This window comes from Bufo gargarizans, chromosome 3 (genome assembly GCF_014858855.1).
Source record: "Bufo gargarizans isolate SCDJY-AF-19 chromosome 3, ASM1485885v1, whole genome shotgun sequence".
NCBI classification, from domain to species: Eukaryota; Metazoa; Chordata; class Amphibia; order Anura; family Bufonidae; genus Bufo; species Bufo gargarizans.
Window position 1 is genome coordinate 238,522,378 of NC_058082.1, and position 17,157 is coordinate 238,539,534.

At 41.3% G+C, this 17,157-nt stretch overlaps 1 protein-coding gene across 7 annotated transcripts in view; it reads right to left on the reverse strand.

Annotated features, from left to right (window-relative positions):
• The window catches only part of DMD (dystrophin), a 3,186,583-nt gene that overhangs the window by 317,468 nt on the left and 2,851,958 nt on the right, over nucleotides 1-17,157 (reverse strand). The window lies entirely within an intron of this gene.

A 17,157-nucleotide genomic window follows, 5' to 3' on the forward strand; every position in this document is an offset into this window, starting at 1 on the left:
AATTGTATTTCAACCCAGAACAAAAAATGTGCTTTGACGGACACTAAATAACTTTCCCAGCCACAACAGGACAGCGGTAACGAGAGATTTAGCGGGATATAAATTTGAGGCCTAGTATTTAGGCGCTGGGTGACAGGTATGGGTTTAGTGACAGAATTAGACTTGGAAATGCACAGTAGCGGGTGTGTGAAGTTATTCTGAATGACCCTATGTGCACCTTCAATATGATCTACCCTTTTAGGGATAGATTTCAAATAGCTCTGATACAGCAGAAACCACTAAATTTTTAAATTGGGAATTGTATTTCAACCCAGAACAAAAAATGTGCTTTGACGGACACTAAATAACTTTCCCAGCCACAACAGGACAGCGGTAACGAGAGATTTAGCGGGATATAAATTTGAGGCCTAGTATTTAGGCGCTGGGTGACAGGTATGGATTTAGTGACAGAATTAGACTTGGAAATGCACAGTTGCGGGTGTGTGAAGTTATTCTGAATGACCCTATGTGCACCTTCAATATGATCTACCCTTTTAGGGATAGATTTCAAATAGCTCTGATACAGCAGATACCACTAAATTTTTAAATTGCTAAATTGGGAATTGTATTTCAACCCAGAACAAAAAATGTGCTTTGACGGACACTAAATAACTTTCCCAGCCACAACAGGACAGCGGTAACGAGAGATTTAGCGGGATATAAATTTGAGGCCTAGTATTTAGGCGCTGGGTGACCGGTATGGATTTAGTGACAGAATTAGACTGGGATATGCACAGTAGCGTGTGTGTGTGAAGTTATTCTGAATGACCCTATGTGCGCCTTGAATATTATATACCCTTTTAGGGATAGATTTCAAATAGCTCTGATATAGCAGAAACCACTAAATCTTTAAAATTGCTAAATTGGGAATTGTATTTCAACCCAGAACAAAAAATGTGCTTTGACGGACACTAAATAACTTTCCCAGCCACAACAGGACAGCGGTAACGAGAGATTTAGCGGGATATAAATTTGAGGCCTAGTATTTAGGCGCTGGGTGACCGGTATGGATTTAGTGACAGAATTAGACTGGGATATGCACAGTAGCGTGTGTGTGTGAAGTTATTCTGAATGACCCTATGTGCACCTTGAATATTATATACCCTTTTAGGGATAGATTTCAAATAGCTCTGATATAGCAGAAACCACTAAATCTTTAAAATTGCTAAATTGGGAATTGTATTTCAACCCAGAACAAAAAATGTGCTTTGACGGACACTAAATAACTTTCCCAGCCACAACAGGACAGCGGTAACGAGAGATTTAGCGGGATATAAATTTGAGGCCTAGTATTTAGGCGCTGGGTGACAGGTATGGGTTTAGTGACAGAATTAGACTTGGAAATGCACAGTAGCGGGTGTGTGAAGTTATTCTGAATGACCCTATGTGCACCTTCAATATGATCTACCCTTTTAGGGATAGATTTCAAATAGCTCTGATACAGCAGAAACCACTAAATTTTTAAATTGGGAATTGTATTTCAACCCAGAACAAAAAATGTGCTTTGACGGACACTAAATAACTTTCCCAGCCACAACAGGACAGCGGTAACGAGAGATTTAGCGGGATATAAATTTGAGGCCTAGTATTTAGGCGCTGGGTGACCGGTATGGATTTAGTGACAGAATTAGACTGGGATATGGCCAAAAAATAACCACACTATTGCTGGTTAAATGCACTTGGTGACGGGCGCAGCTTGCCCCTGATGTAGTATATGGCCAAAAAATGAACAGACTATTGCTGGTTAAATGCACTTGGTGTCACAGCTTGACCAACCACACTACTGAGGGTTAAATGCACTTGGTGACGGGCGCAGCTTGCCCCTGATGTAGTATATGGCCAAAAAATGAACAGACTATTGCTGGTTAAATGCACTTGGTGTGATAGCTTGACCAACCACACTACTGAGGGTTAAATGCACTTGGTGACGGGCGCAGCTTGCCCCTGATGTAGTATATGGCCAAAAAATGAACAGACTATTGCTGGTTAAATGCACTTGGTGTCACAGCTTGACCAACCACACTACTGAGGGTTAAATGCACTTGGTGACGGGCGCAGCTTGCCCCTGATGTAGTATATGGCCAAAAAATGAACAGACTATTGCTGGTTAAATGCACTTGGTGTCACAGCTTGACGAACCACACTGAGGGTTAAATGCACTTGGTGACGGGCGTAGCTTGCCCCTGATGTAGTATATGGCCAAAAAATGAACAGACTATTGCTGGTTAAATGCACTTGGTGACGGGCGCAGCTTGCCCCTGATTTAGTATATGGCCAAAAAATGAACAGACTATTGCTGGTTAAATGCACTTGGTGTGATAGCTTGACCAACCACACTACTGAGGGTTAAATGCACTTGGTGACGGGCGCAGCTTGCCCCTGATGTAGTATATGGCCAAAAAATAAACAGACTATTGCTGGTTAAATGCACTTGGTGTGACAGCTTCACCCTGATGTAGGCTTTAGCCAAAAAACAACCACACCATTGAGGGTTAAATGCACTTGGTGACAGGCGCAGCTTGCCCCTGATGTAGTATATGGCCAAAAAATAAACAGACTATTGCTGGTTAAATGCACTTGGTGTGACAGCTTCACCCTGATGTAGGCTTTAGCCAAAAAACAACCACACCATTGAGGGTTAAATGCACTTGGTTGCAGCTTGTGCTGGCGCACCACAAGACACAAAATGGCCGCCGATCACCCCAGAAAAATGTGACTGACAAACGGTCTGGGCAGCCTAAAAACAGTGAGCAATTGAGGATCAGCAGCTCAATGATCCACAGCTGCAGATCGATCAGTTAATCAAGTCCTTTGGAGGAGTTAATCTGCCTAATCTCGCCCTACTGTCGCAGCCGCAACCTCTCCCTACGCTAATCAGAGCAGAGTGACGGGCGGCGCTATGTGACTCCAGCTTAAATAGAGGCTGGGTCACATGGTGCTCTGGCCAATCACAGCCATGCCAATAGTAGGCATGGCTGTGATGGCCTCTTGGGGCAAGTAGTATGACGCTTGTTGATTGGCTGCTTTGCAGCCTTTCAAAAAGCGCCAAGAAAGCGTCACAAAAGCGCCAAGAAAGCGACGAACACCGAACCCGAACCCGGACTTTTACGAAAATGTAATGGTTCGGGTCCGTGTCACGGACACCCCAAAATTCGGTACGAACCCGAACTATACAGTTCGAGTTCGCTCATCCCTACTCAGAAGTCAAAACTCTGAACTTCTACATCATAAGTACAAAAGCAGACTTCACACACTCGCCAATTTTTGGCTTAACTTTACTAATATGGTATTCTAATAAAGATGGCGTTTTAAATATACAGTTTTGGTCTAGCACTTTCTGTTTTGGTGATATGGCTTGCTCTGGTACAGTGTGACTAATTACTTAAAATATGGGCTTGTGCTTTGGTTGATGTTTATTATAAAGAACTTGTAGGACTTTTTCCTAGATCTATCTGAAAACTGCATGATGATATGTCATAGACTTGATGTTCCTTAAGGGTGGGCTCACACATGGGTTTCTACTGCACTTTTGCATTTTAGTGACTTTTTTGCACCAGCCATTTTTTATTTAGATTTTTTCAATAGAAACATTAGCTCTAGATGTTAACTGAAACGCTATGAGAAATATGAAACACAGGACACAGAAGAGTATTTTTTGCTACTGGCATTTTGTTAATTAGGTGGGGTTTTTTGAGTCTCTGTTTTATGAAAAATGCTGCATGCTGAAGCATTTGGCTTCAGTCTTCTTTTCTATAGGGGGAAAAAATGTAGAAAAAAATGTGGTTCACAGTCACACATCCTTTACAAAAGTCATAAAAAACACATGTAGTATGGGAAAAGTACACAAGCAGTTTCTATGGCTTTTTTTTGAGTGAACAAAAAATGACAGTGAAAATTCCTGTTAACAGAAACCCTTATAGTTTTTCTCAACTGAAAATAAAAACCCAAAGATCAAAATACATACTACTAGTATGTGGCTGGAAATGTGTAAAAGGAATGGAGCACATCTTATAATTTCTGTAATATGGTACAAAAATATCGGACCTGACTCTTATCTGACCCATTTTAACCATAATGCCTCGTGTCACTTAATATCAATATCTTATGTGCCCTGTTTAAGGGCAGAATAATATTGGAACAGGTTTGCTTTCCTACTATACCAAATTGAACAAAAATGAATGTGCTGTTTGGCTAATAGAGATACTAAAGTATACAGCGGACTCATCGTTATGAGCGCCCTGACTACACAGCAGTCCATCAGTCACTGCTCAGAGGGGCATGAGAAGTTGGAAGAGTGTTCCTTTCATGAATACAGTGGACTTGTAACTAAGACTTCATATTCTTTTATAACTACTATTTGCAAAATTTCACAATATGTATTATTTTTACCATTTGGGCTTACATAAATCAGCATATTCAGATAACAGTTCCAATTAAAACATGGTAGGTTAGTTGCAATATATAATTGTCTTTCAAGAGGGGCATATCCAGGAGTATTAATCAGTTATATTAGAGCGCATAGTTTTAAAAATACTGTGAAATACTGTGAATCTGCATCGCTCTATCATATATGGCACGAAAGCATCCATAATAATCTTCAGAAGTAATACGAGACGTAATGTAGCTCAGGAGCTAAAGTCATGGGAACTAACTTGAAGCTCACAGGTATAAAGACAGCAATCATATACAATTTATGAATGTTACCTTCTAAAAATATCCTTCTCCTGGTATCATGACACCATCTGGTCATCAAAGCTTTCCTCCAGCCCCCAAAAGAAATGAAAGTCTCAGTAATTGCCATGCTGTTCTCCTGGCACAATTACAGCCTCAGATATATAATCTGCATACTGAACTACCGTATATTCTCTACTGTATAAACTGAACTCCAGTAAGTATACTGTATAGTAAGCATAAAAAAAAGAAGAACATTGATTGCACACATCCACATACTGTCCATAGATCTACTGCTTCTCAGCATCATTTATAAACTGTATACAGGACCTTCGTTTAGTGTTTGATCAAATTGCATTAGGCCTCTCATTATGTCGTGTACTAAAATCCCTGGAAAGGTAAATGGAGCATTTATGATACAGTTACCTAGTTAAAGGGATTGTCCAGAATCTGCTATCTCTAGTGATCAGCTGCTCTCTGTGGGTATATTGGCCAACATACTATGGTATATCACTCAAAGAGGGAGCTCCAAGCAGCTATATCATTGATTGACTGTACCATACATTGAATGTACTAAGTCCACCACACTTGCAATTGTTGCTCTGACTAATAGATTAACCCCCCCCCACACACACACACACACACACACACACAATGATGCTGAATAACTACAGTTTGGTCATCATGAAATTTTGGGTGGAAAAAAAAAAAGTTTTAATATACCTTATTCAAAGGGGCTTATTAAAGAGGTTGTCTCACTTCAGCTAATAGGATTTATCATCTAGAGAAAGTTAATACAAGGCACTTACTAATGTATTGTGATTGTCCATATTGCTTCCTTTGCTGGCTAAATTAAGTTTTTCATCACAATTTTTCCATCACTATTCATTTCCATGGTTATGACCACCCTGAAATCTAGAAGAGGTGGTTGTGCTTGTACACAATAGAAAAAGAGCTACACAATGCACACTACCCTGCTCCCAACTACCAGGGAGGCCGGTGTTTTTCCTATATTGTGCAAGCACGGCCACCAGTGCTGGATTGCAGGGTGGTCATAAACATGGAGATGAGCAGTGTATAATGTGATGGAAAAATGAATCTAGCCAATAAAGGAGGCAATATGGACAATCACAATACATTAGTAAGAGCCTTGTAATAACTTTCTCTATATAATAAATGCCATTTGCTGAGGTAGGAAAATCCCTTTAAGGAATTGTGAGTTAGTAGGGAGTTTCTTTAGGATTCTGATCAAAGACTAGCTACAAAGAGCACACCACCACTCATCTATGATCAGCATCAGACTGGCTGACCATAGGATCCTAAGGTGGGCTCAGGAGGTAACTAACATTGACCTTATGCCTCACTGGGATTTGTCTGGACCCGGGAGATGCTGGCCTTCAATAGTTGCTATTCTCAGGTCACCTCTGCTTGTTGTGGACGACACAGTCACACAGCAGCAGATGCGCTTTAAATGGACGGTCTGTTCATTTCAGTGGGAAGTGTGTAATACTTTATTTTCTCTGTGCTTGCACTGCAACGGAATTTAAACAGTTCCTGCTAGGTTCCCGCCATAGATGATTGTTGAAGGTCCAAGGATTAGGAGACCTTGAGATAAATTTATCTGAGGGGACCCTTCAAATAAAAAGGGATTGTCCAAAATATGAAAACAATTTAATAAATTCATAAAAAGGTTGATAATGATAACCAACTGGAGTGACATTACCAATGGCTGATGACATCACTGAAAACTGGGGCATTCATACAGTGTAGTTCTTAGTGACCTAATCTGTGGCAGACTGTTACAGAGAATGAGTAAAAGTGTTTGTTTTTTTATTGTTGTATTATTAGAAGCTTTTCTTACTCTGCTATTGGGTGACATCTAGGAAAAAGCAGTGATTTCTTCTCTGTGTTATCCAAAGTGCTGCTCATTGTGATCAATTTATGAAAGACAGTTTGCAGACACTGGTGACGGCTTACGTGGGATCCAAACAGACATATTCAAACCCTCATTACTATGATGAATCTTCTACTAATCACAGCTTTGTTGGAAGAGGCAAGCATTTATCTGTATATTTCAGAGTCTTGGACACTGGCTGTTTGTTATGTACTTTTTGTAGTTTTTTCTGCAGACTTCAGCTACTCTGGTTGCTGACTAAAGTGGGTTAAGAACATTTGTTATACCTGACCCAGTTAGTCTCAAAGGTAAAAGAAAGGGAATAAACATGTGCGTAGCTGCTGGCAAATTAACTTTGCTTTGACAAAACTGTAAAAAAAAAAATGCAACATGGCTAAACAATAAAAAAGTAAAAATAAATAAATTTGCGAATAATAAAGATTTTTTTTTTATCCAAGTTAAATGAGCCAAGAATAGGACTAATTAAGCAAATCTGACATCCCTTAAGACAGTCACTGTTGGCAACTAAAGAACTTCAGTCTAATGTTGATTTTTCATTCAGTATTGTAAAGTAAGCTGATGTTGTTCCCCTTAAAGGGACAATAAAAACGGTTTCCTTTTCCATCACTTCAGTAAGCAGCAATTGGCAAAAACTGTTTGCACTGCTGCGTATTCACAGAAACACCTGGCTTGCTTGGCAGCACAAATCATATTGTCAGCCATATAATGTACCAAGAAATTCCCTAAAGCCGCATTCATTACCCATTTCTATCGAGCTTCCAAAGAGAGAGATGGGAAATACAAATGCTTGGGTCTTTACACATAAACAAAAAGAGGTATATGATTATACAGAAAAAAAGATTTACCTTCATCACCTTGGTTCTCAACCTGTGCTAATTGTACACCTGAATAACACACCATGGAGCAGATTTAGTAAACCTGTGGATCGCTTAAACTTACGCTGTCTATACCTGCACCAGATTTATCATAGTGGCTCAGTCTAGAGAAAAATGTGGCGCATGGATAGACATTTTTGTCTAACTTTATGCTATTGGTTGGCTTAGTCTGAGACAGAATTTGCAAAGCTACACATCTTTTCTGAGTGAGTTGAAAAAATTGGAGAAAGCCTAGTTGAGCCAAATTGTGCCAAAATTGTGCCAATTAGCACCACTTTTTAGACAGATTCTAGACACAGACCCATTAGTAAATCTGGGCCTATATCTCTAGGAGTCCCATGTTTTGATTAGGTGCAGCGCTGTGATTAATTGTAGCTTAAAGGGTACTTTGAAATAATTTATTTGATTAGTGGGTTCTTGGCTTGAAAATGTTGAGAAATACTGCTTTGATAAATACTATTATTAATAATAATAACAATCACAAAACAATTACACTTCTTTAACCCCTTAAAACATGTACCGTACATGTATGGTGTTAGTTGTCACTTTAAAGATGGCGCCCACTCCAGAGCAGAGCAGAGACGCAGGGCTAATGTCTATGATTGGCAATAATGTTGATTGCATACTTTGAACACCTCAGATGCCATGGTCAATTGTGACCACAGCATATGAGGTGACTTGCCCCAGGAGCGCTGTGCTCCCGGGGTCTGAACAGCTTCCTCACACTGAGATCAGAGTAGTTGTTCTTTGGTTGTAATAGGCTGGAGTCCTTATAAGGCTACCAGGCCTATCATAGGTATATTTTATTGTAATTTCAAATTGTGATGGATCTTTGCACATTCTGTGTCTGAATTCTGAGAAGTTTGTAGGCCGTCTGACTTTATGTGTTGTCCTACATCTGTTTGCCACATATTGTGTGTAGTCTGAATTCTCTCCTAGTTCTTTTTACCAATGAATACCCAAGTTCTAGTTCTTATCTGATCTGCCTTGCCACGTTCCTGCTTCTGGGCCTGTTGTGTCTGAATTGTTTCCTAGAGTCATCTTGCTAAGTTTCTGCACATTTATCTGCTATGCCTATGTACCAAAATGCATGAACTATTAAAATATAAAATGTATTTATTCTGTACAGTGAATGCCATAATGTCTCTTCCCCTCCCCCCAAAAAATTGAATAAAAAGTGATCAAAGAGTCATACACACTCAAAAATTGTATTAATAAAAACTACAGATCAACACACAAAAAAATTACACATCTCCATAGATAATACATATAAAAAGGTTTTGGGGGTCAGAATATTTTTTTTCTAAAGTTTTATTTCTTCAGTACTAAAACACAAGAAAAGCTAAATAAATGTAGTATCACTGACCTGGAGAAGGATGGTAATAGGTCAGTTGTACCACATAGGGAACTCTGTAAATACTAAACCAATAAAACTATGGTTCAATAGCATTTCTTTTTCATATTCCACCCCATTCAGAATTTTTCCCCAGCTTCCCACTACATTGTATGCAATAATAAATAAATGACATTAGAAAGTACAGCTTGTCCTGTAAAAAATAAGCCCTCATAAGGCTATGTGAATGGAAAAATAAAAAAGGTATGGCTCCAGGGAAGGCAGGGAGTAAAAAAAATGAAAATGAAAATATGGGAAATTTACATGTCTTAAAAGGGTTAAATGTGAATAGTGCTAAGGATATAACTATAAGATGTAAAAGTTGAGAGGTTCATCAGTAATTACGTCACTGCACCCGGCCAGTTTGATATCATTAGGGATGTGCGAATTTCTCCAAATTTTCCGAAAAAATTCAGTTCGATACAAATTTATTTGTGGTGAACCACATTAAAAAAATTCTATTTTCTGGCTGCTGAGAGCCTTTATAGTGGTGTAGAACACTGTGCCTTACAGTAACACGCATAGGGAGTCTGCTGTGGTAGTGAAACTATACTGTGAGTCAGTATGACATGTAGATGACAGGGGTCGCTCTTAGAATCACTGCACACATCACTTACTTGGGCAGTTATGGGGCCAAAACTGAACTCAGCCTTACAGATTCATCAAGGGCCCAAGGTCCTACTATAGCGTGAAAGAACGCACTCCTTTTACACCAATTCCACATAGATTTCTGCAGAACCTGTTCTATTAAATGCTTATACAAGTAGAGTTCCCCTGACAGAGTGCAGTGGGTGTCAGCAGTAAGTTTGTGTTGATGTCACTGATTATTTTGCCCTTCCTATGATCCGTCAGAACAATAACCCCCAAAAAATTGATCCTGTCTGTTGAGCATCTGCCTTCACTTGGTCAGAATTTGGTCAGTAATCCATCAGTATTGCTAATGCAAAAAAAACAGGAGTGGCTCCAAAACAGAGATGACACGTAAATGGTATATTTGCATGTCTTCTGTGTTTTGTACCCACTCCTGATTTTGGGACTTATACATGCCAAAAAGGGCTTTAATGTTCTCACTTCACCACACAATGGCTAATAAGCCCTTTTTCTTTTTCCCCACTAGTACACGCCCAAAAAACATTTTAAAACATATAACTGCGGCCGTGAACTGCAAATTTTTTTTTTGCCCCTAATACATTCCAAAAAGGGCTTTAATTTTCTTACTTCAACACACAACAGCTAATAAGCCCATCCCCCCACTAATATACGACAAAAAAAAGGCTTTAGAACAAATATATAACTGCCCAGCACAAGAGCTAATAAGACCCCAATAACAAGAACGGTTTGCTGGAATTAAAGAGGTATTGCAAACCTGAAATGAGCAGCAGTATAATGGCAATTTGGATCCGCTGTCAGTGCAGCAAGGTGTAATAGGATTGTTCCTATTACCCAGGCTGTAACCTCCCCTACTGAACCCTTTTCTGCTTCAATACTGTGGAATAATTCCTCCCTATCCTTTCCCTACACTTCTAATGCTCTTTCCCTGAACTTCTATTGAGCAAAATATAAGTTTTCAAGTCTTTCCTAACACTGTCCCTAGCGCCTGCTAACTTCTCTCCCTGCACTAAGTACACTGAAAAATTGCTGAATCCAAGATGGCTGAGGCTATTTATAGGGCTGTGACATCACAGGGCTGGCTGACTGATGATTGGCTGCATGCATGGCATTGTGGGAGATCCCTCGTTCCCAGAGTTCCTTGCTCCATGTCCTAACATGTGCAGCGGCCATTTTAGGAAAAAAGTGTGATTCGTTACCAAGAAGCATGACGAGGTTTGAATTTGGTGCGAATTGAAAAAATCCTGAAATTCGGTTCGAATTCCACTTCGTCAGCTTCGATTCGCTCATCTCTAGTCATCATGTCGTGAGATTTTTTTTTCAATTAATATGACTGCCACGGCCTCTCTGCGAGTAAATGGATAAGGTGAGTATGTATTTTTTTTAACCCTGAATAACACTTGATAGGCCTCCATTTTAACATCAGGTGCCGAGATCAGTGATGAATGGGGCATCTGAGGGGTTTAATGACAAGGTGCAGCACGATCGCCATCCCCGTCATTGTGCCCACTACTTACAAAGGAGTGCGATTTGTGATAAAGTAATTAGCAACCAATCGAATTTCTTTGTGGAATTTGGTGAAGCAGCCAAATCATAAGTTTCATAACTTCGCTCATCACTACTTGTGTGTCCTGTCCTGGCTGTGAAATTTTAGATTCTGTCTCTGTCTAGATTCTGTGAAGTTTGTCGGCTGTCTGACTTTATCTGTTGTCCACATTCTTGAGTCTGTTCCTTGTGTGGTATGAATTCTGCCCTAGTTCTGTTTGCCAATGAATTCCCAAGTTCTAGTTCTTGTCTGATCAGCCTTGTCATGTTCCTGCTTCTGGACCTGTAATGTCTGAATTGTTTCCTAGAGTTCAGTGCCTGTTCCTTCTTGCTAAATTTCACATGTATCTGCTATGCCTGAACTGTGTCCTTAAGTCTGTTCCATTGATTTTGCATGTTTTCTGCCTGTTTGTCTGCAGCCTGTTGTCTGTGTGTCTGCTTGTGTTTTGCCTTGGATTCGCTTGTGTTCTGCCTGTCCATGCCTAGTTCTATGATCTTGCCTGTGTTTCTGATGTCTTGTGCTGGTGGTTCTCACTTAGTGTGTCAGCTGCCAAATATACAAGGACTATTCCAAGAGGTAGTGGCCTGGTTTCTCCCCTGCATTGAAGACCAGATCCCTGTATAGGGGTTAAAGGGGGGACTGCCATGATAACATCCTCAAGTCTAGCCCAGCGTCAAACTGGTTAGTAGGCACAGGGGTTCCACAACCATTGTCTGTAACACACAGCATTAGTTTCGGAGGGATCATATATTATATCCCCACTTCTAACATTTACTGAATGGAAATAGGCTCAAATAATGCTGTGTGAAGCAAAATATGCCCATTTACTGTTTTATCATATAGAGGAATATTGCAACATACAACTTGGAAGCGCTGTCTTGTGTGTACCTTGCATTATGGCAAAAGTGTGTGCATCAATAATTCTCCTTCAAAATGCTTCTGGGGGTTTCTACGCAGTTATACGGTTTTGCCTACCGCTTATCAAACCAGTAAATATGTCGCCCTAGTGGATAAGACAGACATGTTTATTTGCTGAGAACGCAAGGCTCTGAAGCTACAATTTAGAAAGTGGAGCAAGTATTGTTTGGTTATGTTTATGACAATTTTGTGATGTCTCATTTAGTATGTTCTGACTGCGCTGCACAGCATATTTCATTTCAAAGTCCCATTAGAGATAGGATGTTTGGATTTTACTGGGAGTTATTAAAAGCAATGATTTCTGAAAGTCAGAGAAAGTCACTGACTTTCATGGATGTCACTGCTACCATAACCACAAATCTGGATCCTTAATGAAGACATCTGCATTATTTACTGGTTAGTACCCTGCAAGGATTAGCACTCATTTACAGAAGTAGTTCATCTCCCTATACAAGTCAATGCTATTAATCCATACTAAGTCACTTATTTCCTCACAAACAATGATCCCTTTGGATTATATTCAGATAGACTTTGAAATGCATGATTCATAGTCATCCAACTGGAAAAAGTAATAGGCAGCTTGGGAGCTATCAGTAAGAGAAGAACATTTTGTTTTATGCTATAGTTGACTGTAGCGGCACTGAGTGAGCAAATGTATGGGCGGGATGTGTGTGCACGGCACAGTTTTAAAGGAAAAGAGGTCAATAAGTGGATAAGCTGTGTACAAAGATGGTTGATTAGATGTTTGCTAGAAAAGACAACATATCTAGAAGACTTAAATGTGGAATGGTTGATTGCAGGATTTTTTTAAAACTGGCTTCAATATGCAATCATGTAAAACCTTGAGTCCACGGTGTCCACCTCACCATCCTGGATGTTCTCGCCCCTATAGTATTGATAGCAGTAGGTTTTTGTGTAGGACCAAAGACAGAAGATAACTGGCTAGGGAAAATGAACACGTAGGACTTGAGACCTGTGCTAACTTATATAAGTCATTTAAATAATATAACATGGCTTAAAGATATAAGTGAACACAATCTACAATAAGTCTGCTTGCACTGAATGGAGTTCACACTGGCATCATGGCTTCTAATTTTAAAGGATCCATGAAGCATATGACATACTAAGATGTAATTAGTTTATAATGGCTACAGCACCGCAGCACTCCTCCAGTTCAAATAATGAGGTGGTGTATTTAGTAACCAGCACCGAACATAGTAATATTTTGACTTCAAGTAAGTCTTTATCAAGGCTTTATCAAGTCGAAACGTCGCTATGTTTGGTGCTGGTTACTAAATAAACCACCTCATTATTTGAATTGGAGGAGAGCTGCAGTTTTCTTCATAGAATACTTAGGGATTCTAAACTAGGAACGGACTTGTGGGCTCATTATGCTGCTTATTTGTGACTTTTCTAGTTTATAATGACTATAATATACTCATTTTATTATTAGTATTGCTGCTTCAACACCCAATGTGGTAGTACTTAAAGAGTTTATTGTCACGAGGGTGTCAAGAGCCACGCCTGACTCCGTTGTACCCGGGGTCAGGAGGTCGCAGCGGTTGGCTGCACGCTCTATGTAAGATAGGGATGTTTCCTTATTGTAGCTTTCTGGGTTTGCTTTGCAAACCGTTTTGGCTCACTCAGGGATCCGTAGCTCCTTCTCTCAGCTGTTCCTTGTCCAGCACTCCCAATCCTCCTTATATTCCCCTCTCACACTTCTCTGGTTGCCAGATATAGAGCTTCCTGCCTGGACATCTATATCTGGCCCTTATTTTTGTGTAGGTAAAAAAAAAAAAAAAAAAAAATCACTTTTTTTTTTACCTACCTAGAATCCAGTATGGATCAAATTGCTGCTCTGACCGAACAATCTCATGGCCTGTCTTTGGAGGTGGCAGGATTGAAGGCATCGGTCCTCCAGCAACAGCAGCAATTACAACAGACCGCAAGCCCAGCGGTTGCTACTGGTAACCAGGTTGTTGCGGAACCCAAGGTCCCTCTCCCTGACAGATTTTCTGGGGGAAGGGACAAGTTTTTGATTTTCCGTGAGGCCTGTAAATTATACTTTAAACTGCGCCCTTACTCCTCTGGTAATGAAGAACAGCGGGTGGGTGTGGTTATTTCCCTGCTGCAGGGGGACCCGCAGTCCTGGGCGTTCTCTTTACCTACTGATTCTCAGGCGCTTCGGTCAGTGGATGAGTTTTTTGGGGCCTTGGGTCTCATATATGACGACCCTGACCGAGTCGCACTGGCTGAATCAAAACTACGGAGACTCCTACAAGGAGAGCGGCCGGTAGAGGAGTATTGCTCTGACTTCCGTAGATGGGCTAAGGATACCCAATGGAACGACCCGGCTCTCAGGAGTCAGTTCTGCTCTGGGTTATCCGAAAGGGTTAAGGATGCGCTTGCATTGTATGAGACCCCCTTTTCCCTTGATGCAGTTATGTCCCTTTCTATCCGTATAGATAGACGCCTTAGGGACAGGTTGAAAAAACCGGAGCCATTGGTAACCCCTCCCAAGCAGCAGTTAGTCTGTACGGACTTAGATGAGCCTATGCAGCTAGGAGGAACCACTCGTCAGGTCCGTCCTCCTGAGGTTCGCCGTAGGCGTGGGGTTTGTTTTTTTTGTGGGGAGAGGGGTCATTTCATTAATGTCTGCCCCTTCTTCCTCAGAAACAAAAAAACCGTCGGAAAACTACTAACCCCAGGCTGTGTGGAGGATGTCAGCCAGGGGGTATACGTTTCCTCCATACGTACATCACAATTTGTGTTGCCAGCGGTTATTGTTTTTGGTGATAAGACAGAGACTATTTCTTTCTTTCTAGACAGTGGAGCAGGGGTAAATTTGATAGATGCCCATTTTGCCCGCACTATGGGTTTGTCTCTCTGCACACTACAGAGACCTATTCCCATATTTGCTATCGATTCTGCTCCTCTGTCTCAGAGAAATCTCACCCACATTGTTCATAACTTACACCTTCGGGTAGGGGACCACCATAACGAGATGCTCTCATGTTATGTTCTAGAGGGGCTTCCCGCTCCGGTAGTGCTGGGTCTTCCCTGGTTGGTAGCGCACAATCCAGTGGTGGATTGGCAGGCCAGGGAGATATTGGAGTGGAGTGAGCCGTGCAGAGAAAATTGCTTAAATAGCAATTGCTTAGTCGCCTCCATAGCTACCCTACCTACTTTTGTTACGGACTTTGAGGACGTTTTTTCTGAAAAGGGTTGTCAGAAGTTACCACCTCATCGTCCTTATGATTGCCCGGTTAACCTTATTCCCGGCGCAAAATTACCCAAGACCAGGTTATATAATCTTTCAGGTCCAGAGAGACAAGCCATGAAGGATTATATCTCCGAGAGTTTGGCTAAGGGACACATCAGACCCTCTTCTTCACCCGTGGCTGCAGGGTTTTTCTTTGTTAAAAAGAAAGATGGGGGCCTGCGTCCTTGCCTAGATTTTCGTGAATTAAATCGGATAACCATCCGAGACCCATACCCTCTTCCTCTCATTCCTGACCTGTTTAACCAGATTGCGGGTGCTAGGTGGTTCTCCAAACTCGATTTTAGGGGGGCCTACAATCTGATTCGTATTAAAGAGGGGGATGAGTGGAAAACAGCTTTTAACACCCCTGAGGGGCATTATGAAAATCTAGTTATGCCTTTCGGCCTGACCAATGCTCCTGCCGTCTTTCAACATTTTGTTAATGACATTTTTAGTCATCTAATAGGCAGGTTTGTGGTAATATACCTAGATGATATCTTAATTTATTCGTCTGATCTGAGAACACATGAGGAGCATGTCAGACAAGTACTACAGGTCCTACGGACGAATGAATTATATGCTAAAATTGAAAAATGTGTTTTTGCCATTCAGGAGATACAATTCCTAGGTTATTATTTATCTGCGTCAGGTTTCCGTATGGATCCTAGGAAGGTCCAGGCAATTTTGGATTGGGATCTTCCTGAGAACCTCAAAGCACTACAACGGTTCTTGGGCTTCGCGAATTTCTATAGGAAATTCATTAAAAATTATTCGGTGATCGTAAAACCCCTTACTGACATGACTAGGAAGGGGACTGATTTTTCTAAATGGTCTGACGCCGCTAAAGTTGCTTTTTCCTCTCTAAAAGAGAGGTTTACCTCAGCACCTGTACTAGTCCAACCTGATGTCTCTCAGCCTTTTATTGTTGAAGTCGATGCATCAGAGGTGGGAGTGGGGGCTGTACTGTCTCAGGGTCCGTCTCCTGGCAAATGGCGTCCTTGTGCTTTCTTTTCTAAAAAACTATCTGCAGCAGAACAGAACTACGATATTGGCAATAGGGAACTGTTAGCTATTAAACTTGCGTTTGAGGAGTGGCGTCACTTCTTAGAGGGGGCAGTCCACCCCGTCACTGTGTTTACGGACCACAAAAATCTGCTGTACCTCGAATCAGCTAAGCGTCTCACCCCTAGACAGGCTAGGTGGTCGCTTTTTTTTTCCAGGTTTAACTTTGTGATTACCTATCGTCCTGGAGCAAAAAATACCAAGGCTGATGCACTATCTCGTTGTTTCCCTGGAGGGGGTAATGTGAGTGATCCGGTGCCCATTCTTCAAAGAGGAGTGGTTGTCTCTGCGGTACACTCTGCTTTGGAGGGGAAGGTGTTAGAGGCCCAGGGGGACGCCCCGGTCTCTTGCCCCTCAGAGAAATTGTTTGTACCGTTGAACCTACGTCTCGAATTATTAAAGGAACATCATAATTCGGCACTTGCTGGGCACCCGGGTGGTAAAGCAACCTTGGAGCTATTGTCTCGTCGTTTCTGGTGGCCAAGGTTGCGTCAGGATGTATTGGATTTTGTGTCTTCTTGTTCTACCTGTGCGCGCGCAAAAGTTTCACATACACGTCCTGCGGGGTCTCTATTACCACTCGTCATTCCCAATAGACCATGGACACATCTGTCTATGGATTTTATCACTGACTTACCTTTGTCTGCGGGTAAAACAGTTATTTTGGTAGTAGTGGACAGGTTTAGCAAAATGGCACACTTCATTGCGTTACCCGCACTACCTAATGCTAAAACTCTTGCTCAGGTATTCGTCAGTGAGATCGTGAAGCTTCACGGGGTCCCCTCCGATGTTGTTTCGGATCGGGGAACCCAGTTTATTTCTAAATTTTGGAAAGCTTTTTGTTCCCGTTTGGGGGTTCACTTGTCC